This window comes from Pinus tabuliformis, chromosome 9 (genome assembly GCF_031772625.1).
Source record: "Pinus tabuliformis cultivar Carrire ecotype Pingquan chromosome 9, CPIR1, whole genome shotgun sequence".
NCBI classification, from domain to species: Eukaryota; Viridiplantae; Streptophyta; class Pinopsida; order Pinales; family Pinaceae; genus Pinus; species Pinus tabuliformis.
The window spans coordinates 977,472,646-977,478,645 of record NC_142307.1 but is presented as its reverse complement, the minus strand read 5'-3'; positions in this window follow the sequence as shown (position 1 = coordinate 977,478,645).

Genomic DNA, 6,000 nt, shown 5'->3' with positions numbered 1-6,000 from the left:
GTCGATCAACGTGTAGGCGGACATGTTTGCCGGTGCTTTAGTGTTGGTTTCGGTAACGGTTGACCATATTGATTGGAACCTTTGTGTAATCTGATCCACCTGGGCTTGTAATCCTATGTTTACTTCCCGTAGGTGATCTCGCTCTTCCATCATTATGAGCAACTGCATCTTCTGCTGTTCATGTTCTTTGGCCAGGTCTTCATGGAGGCTCTCGACCTTGTGGGCTGCTTGCTGAATAAAAGAAAATAACTGGGATAGCGACCAGTGATGGAGCGTATCAGCCTGCATTGTGTTGGGTTCCGGGAATTGTTGCTGTATGGGTAGGCTGCTTGCAATGGACTTATCTGAATGGGATGCGGGTGAGTGTTCTTGTTGGGATGGTGGATTGAACTATGGTGTGAGTGGAGTAATGCTAGGTTTTGGAGGGATTGTAAGCTTTATAGGGAGAGCGGGCAAGTACGGGGTAGTCCTTTCTCTCTACCAAATGGTATCCATGCGTCTCCTTGCTGGTGGGTCCAATCCAAGCATTGGTGATGTACTGTCTGTTGGTGGCATTCTTGTGGTTGAGGTGGTGCCCTCTGTTCAGTTGACCCACTGAACGTCTGCTTCTGCAGTAGTCCTGTTAGCGCTTGAATTTGGCCTCAGGCTGAAAAAGACAAAATCCAAGGCAACATCAAACCACTTAGCCTCGTAGCTAGCCCTACGGGGACAGGAGAGGGCTCTCTACGGGTCTATCTCGGCAAAAGGTCTTCAAAGGGGCGGAGATGACCAATAAAGAACACTGATTTTAGGCTAGTAAACTGATAGGGAAAGTTTGATTTTAAATTTTTAGGGTTTTGTTGGAAAGTTGAGCACGACAATTTTGGATGCAGGGATGAGACACAGTTTTTGCAGAGGTCTTTTTGGGGCAAGGTAGGAGATTGTCTTGATGCCTTTGAATTAAGTGAATGGATAGGAATGACCAGTGAGGAGCTAAAGAGAGCAAGAAACCTTCGAGAGTTCTCCTTAGACATATGAAAACATAGATATTAAGAAAACTTAAAGGCAGAGCATAGAAACCATGAATTCTACCTTAACACTTCATTTACTTAATTTGCAGAAGAGAAGAGTAGGAAAATGATACACATAACAAACTTACAAGTACATGAGAGAAACACACCATCAACACAAATCACCACAGGAATCCCAAATAGTGTTGCAAAACCCTGGTCTTTCCTTTGCCAAAATTGCAGAGATACAAAGAGTAATACAGTCTAAGCTTATCCCTCAAGAGTCCAACCATGAAAATGACTAAGAAAGTACATAATATAGGCAAGCTAACACATTTCCTTGCCTCTAGGGGTTGAGCTCATCATCCTAGGAGCCGTTTCAACCAATTCTAAACTGAGCACTACAATCTAGGCAATCAAAACAACTTGCCTCTATAAGCTAGGAAACCAATTCATTCATTAATTTTTGCCATTTTATGAATGAATCTTCTAGAATAGGTAAAAAAGTGTCATGTAAACATGAAATTACATCAATTACATCAAAGAGGATGAAAAATCCCACCAAAAAGTCAAAACTAGTCAATGCTGCGTTTTCCTGCGCTGAAGGTGCAAAACTGGCAAATTTTCCCAACGCGTAGCGCGCCATTTCTCAACGCGTAGCGCGCTTTTCAGGCCACTTTTGAGGCACTTCCCGGCATCCAAATTAGGCACAAGTGGGCTTGTTGGAAAGGTCTGGATGTCTACTCTCCATCCCAAGTGGAATTTCTCAATTTGGTGGCCATTTGCCCCTCCAAAATTGCAATCTCCCAAGACTGCTTCCTGTGTGTCCAAAAAGTGGCAGAAGGTCATTTTTGCTTGTTTTTTGACCTTTTGGGGGCTCAAATCTCTATGAAACTTCTTGGCAGTGGCTGAGCAAGTGTATTTTGTCATGACAAATCCAAAAATGCTAAGTTTTCGTGAAATGGACCTCCCCAACTTAAGGGTAGCGCGCGGCGCGCTACGCGTTGAGGGCAAAAACCTGTTTTTGGCACAAAAAATTCAAAATTGACCAAAATTGCTCCAAATTTCCTGAATTTTGAGCTGGAGGTGCATCATTGAGCACCATGCTCCCTCAAGGTGGCTTCAGCCAAAATCTGAAGCGGATCGGGCCTTTTCCTCCGTTTTAGTGCCTTGGCCAAGCGTGCTTTGAGTACCTTCATTTTTGCTTTGCACACATGCATGCGGGCCCAATAATGGTTCTTCATGTGGCGAAGCATGTCTTTGTCCCTGTTTGCCTTGGCTATCAACTTCTCTAAATGAGTGTTCACCTGAATGAGCATAGAGCTTTGCTCCTTAGGTGTCAAATCACCGGGTCTCTTGCGAGCCAAGTTCCGATCTTCTCGGATCCTCCGCAACTCATCAAGAGTGTGTTCATCCTCTAGTTGCTTGTTGCGCTGCTCTAAGTATGTGATTGTCCAATTTTCCATTTCCAACTTTTGCTGCAACAAGTCATTTTCAACCCTTAGTTGCTGGATGATCTCCTTTGGCTCTAAGCTAGGAGAACTGATATCAAGGTCAACAATATCTATGCCTGGAGCACCTGATGGCCCCTCATCAATCTTGGGCTGCTTGCCTCTCTCTTGTACCTGTGTTGCTGTCGAAAGCGAGGCCCCTTCCACCTGATGTGGAGATAACACTCGCTGTGCTGATGAAGAAGGCGAGACCCCTTCCACCTGATGTGGAGATAATACTCGCCGTGCAGATGCAAATAAGGCCCTATGGCCTCTCTGATATGTAACACATGCTGGAGGAGCGCTGACATGCTCTGGCTCAGGAATGTCAAACTGCTGTGAAGGCCCTCCCTCGTCATGGACAATCTCAGGAGGTGGCTGTGGCACCATGAAGAAGTCGCGAGAAATGAAATCCTCCCAAGCAATACCCTGCTGTGCCAACTGATGCATCACTATGATCTCGATCAGTGCATAATGATATATACTTTTGAGCTGCTGTGCGGGGTTCTTCCTTTGCACTACGGGCACCATCTTCTCTATATTTCGGCACATGAAAAATGGAATGTTCATCATTCGTACCCGGGTGAAATGCATCAACAAACGGATATGGTACGAATATAAATGTGAAAATCTGCCCTCACAAGTGAAATAACGCATAATGAGCCTCATCAAGGGTGCATACTCATCCCTTAGGAATCTGAAAGGAAAAACAGCAGTAAGGTGCCTCATGCATCCGGGTTTGATGTATGGTTGATAATGAAATTTGTCTAGCAGCTTGCGCTTGTTCCACTCTTCCCCAACATTTGGTATCCCGGTGGCTTGAGCAACAATTTCAGGTGATAAGGTGAAGTCCACTCTTGCAAGGTTCACATGGCCATTGTGCAAATGTAGGACAAACAAGCAGACCAATTCTCTATGGTGTTGAATTTGTGAGATCCTCTCACAATATCCAAAGCATGATTGATACTGAAAACATGACATTGCAAGTGGACAAGCTTGCAATTGAGCCAAAGAAGTGGGCTCTTCCCTGACATGCCGACCACCCTTACCACCCTTGTGATGCCTCCTTAGCACTTCTACCTCTGGTGTTGAATCACTGTCATAACTCTGCTCATAATCTGATTCGGTTTCTGCATGGTTTTGAAGGCAAGATGGCTGAAATGTATTGCTGACTTTGCACCCAATTAACTGCTGTTTTACTTTTTCAAATGCTGTCACCAAGGGGACATAAATACAAGGGGATTGTTAGGGAAAGGGGAACATGAGGGAATTAGGGACAATAAACATAAAAAAGGAATTTAGGGAAGGCAAGCATGGGAAATCACAAAATTATTGGATTTTAAAGTGAAGTAGGGTTTGGGAAGTTAAGTATGTTTTAGGAATTTTAGAGAGGAGAATTATGAAATTTCAAGGGAAAACTTGAGGGAGAAAGGTGATGAAAATGAGGGAAAAAGGGATTTACAAATGGGCAACCTTGGACAGCAAGAGAAATTTGAAACCCTAGTACCATTGAAACTTTAAATTTTCCACAACAAGGGAGGGTTTTGATTTATCATTTACATAGCATTTGAACATATTAATTTTCTTTTTCATCTTGCAAAACCAAATCTACGCATGGAGGAGAAGCCTACTTGCAATGGACTTGAGAGAAAAATCGATTTGATGGCTTGCTGGCAATTTGTTGAGCAGAAAACCCAACGCGTAGCGCGCCCTGCCCAACGCGTAGCGCCCCTCTGACGCGTAGCGCACGTGAAAAATAACACTGAGAAAAGCTCCCTGACGCGTAGCGCGCCCCTGACGCGTAGCACGCCTCTCCTGACGCGTAGCGCGCCTCTGAAACTGCCCACTTTGCTCAAGAACTCCTAAATTTGCCTTTGCAAGGTTACACTTAGCTTGTGAGAGGCAAATGAGTTGCTAATGAAGAGTGATGTGCTTTTATAGGCTTCCTTTTGATTTTTACTTGCCCAAAACCCACTTTGTAATGTTTTGAGTGTTGACACTTTTTGAATTAATTGGCTCTGACTTTTGGTTACTTTTCTTTGAAAAATTGGTTGAAATGATGATTTCTTCTGAAAATTTTTGCAGGGATAGCTTCTAGGATGCTTTGGCAAAGGAGACCAAGGCTGCACTTCGACATTTGAAGAATTTGAAATTTTGAGAATTTTTACAAAAATGAGATAATGACTTTGTTTTCAAAAACAGAGTTTTTGAGAACAAGGGGAAAATTTAGCTGTACAATGATGAGAATTTTTGAAATAATGTTTTAATGAAGGACATCCCTCTGGCCTGCTGGTCCTTTATGACCTCTCAAGACAAAAATGGACTCAACCCTAGACCTAAGACCTTAAAACTTAAAGCAAGATGAATGACCCTTTGAGGATTTTATTTACTTGAACAAACCTGAACCAGCAGTGCCAAACAAGAGGGGAATAAAGACACAAACTCCCTCCACCAGGATTTATGGCATGCCTAACGGAATGCAACATGATCACACTGATGGGACACCTAATCATGAAATGCAAAGAGCTTTGATCTCTGGTGGAGGGCTACTAGACCGACTCTAACAAGTCCTTCGGTGGCCGAATGGGAGGATCTCGGACATGGTCGCGGAAGTGGAAGCGGTTTGCGGGGATGACTCCCGCAATGATTGTACTGCGGTGGCAGGGATCTCCACAATTATGATGGTTGCGGGAATTGGTTGTTTTACCTCAATAGTGAGATTGATGACTGGAGCTGGTGGGTTAATTTTGGGCTTTTTAGTAGCCAACTTTTTGACTTGTGGGGTGCGGATGACTTATTTCTTTTGCGGTTTGGGGACTACTAGGAGGGAGCCTGAGCTGCTCCCGCGAGAAGTGCCATAGAGAGAGGTGGCGTTACAATAGGGAAAAGCATGGTGGAACCTTGAAAGTGCTCGGGATAGTCACCCTCACTTGGCTCGAAGTTTTCGACCATCCTTCTTGCTTCAAACATTTTTTATTCCATTTGGAGCAGCATTAGTTGGAATACTTCATCGGTTTCCCGATTCTGACTGCTTTCTGCCCCATCCCCCTCTCGGTCCTGTGGCATCAAAGCTCCAAACAGGTACCTTGGCTTCCCTTCTCTTACCTCGCAGGCCACTCTCGACTAGGACTCCACTTCTCTACGCAATGCTTCCTCCGTTAGGCTAAACCTCTATGGCGTCAATTTGAAAGTGCTCGGGTTGACACACTATGGTCATAGACAAGTGTACGCGTGGGAGGCTCCGAACCAGAGGTCGCCTGAGAACTCATCCAAGAGAGCCTTGGGTATCCTATCGGTGGACTGAATGGCGTCTACCATCTGCTTGTACAAGCTCTTTAAAGCCCTCTCGTTGATCTCCTTTGTGTTGGGATCCCCCGATGCCTTCCACAGTTCGTATCTGAGTGTAATTGGCTGGTCCTCAATAATAGTTGCTATTTTCCTTTCTAGTGGTGGCCTCCATTTCCACATTTCTAGTGCCATTACCAAGTATCCGAAGACAAAGCCAGTGCTCCTCTTGTAGA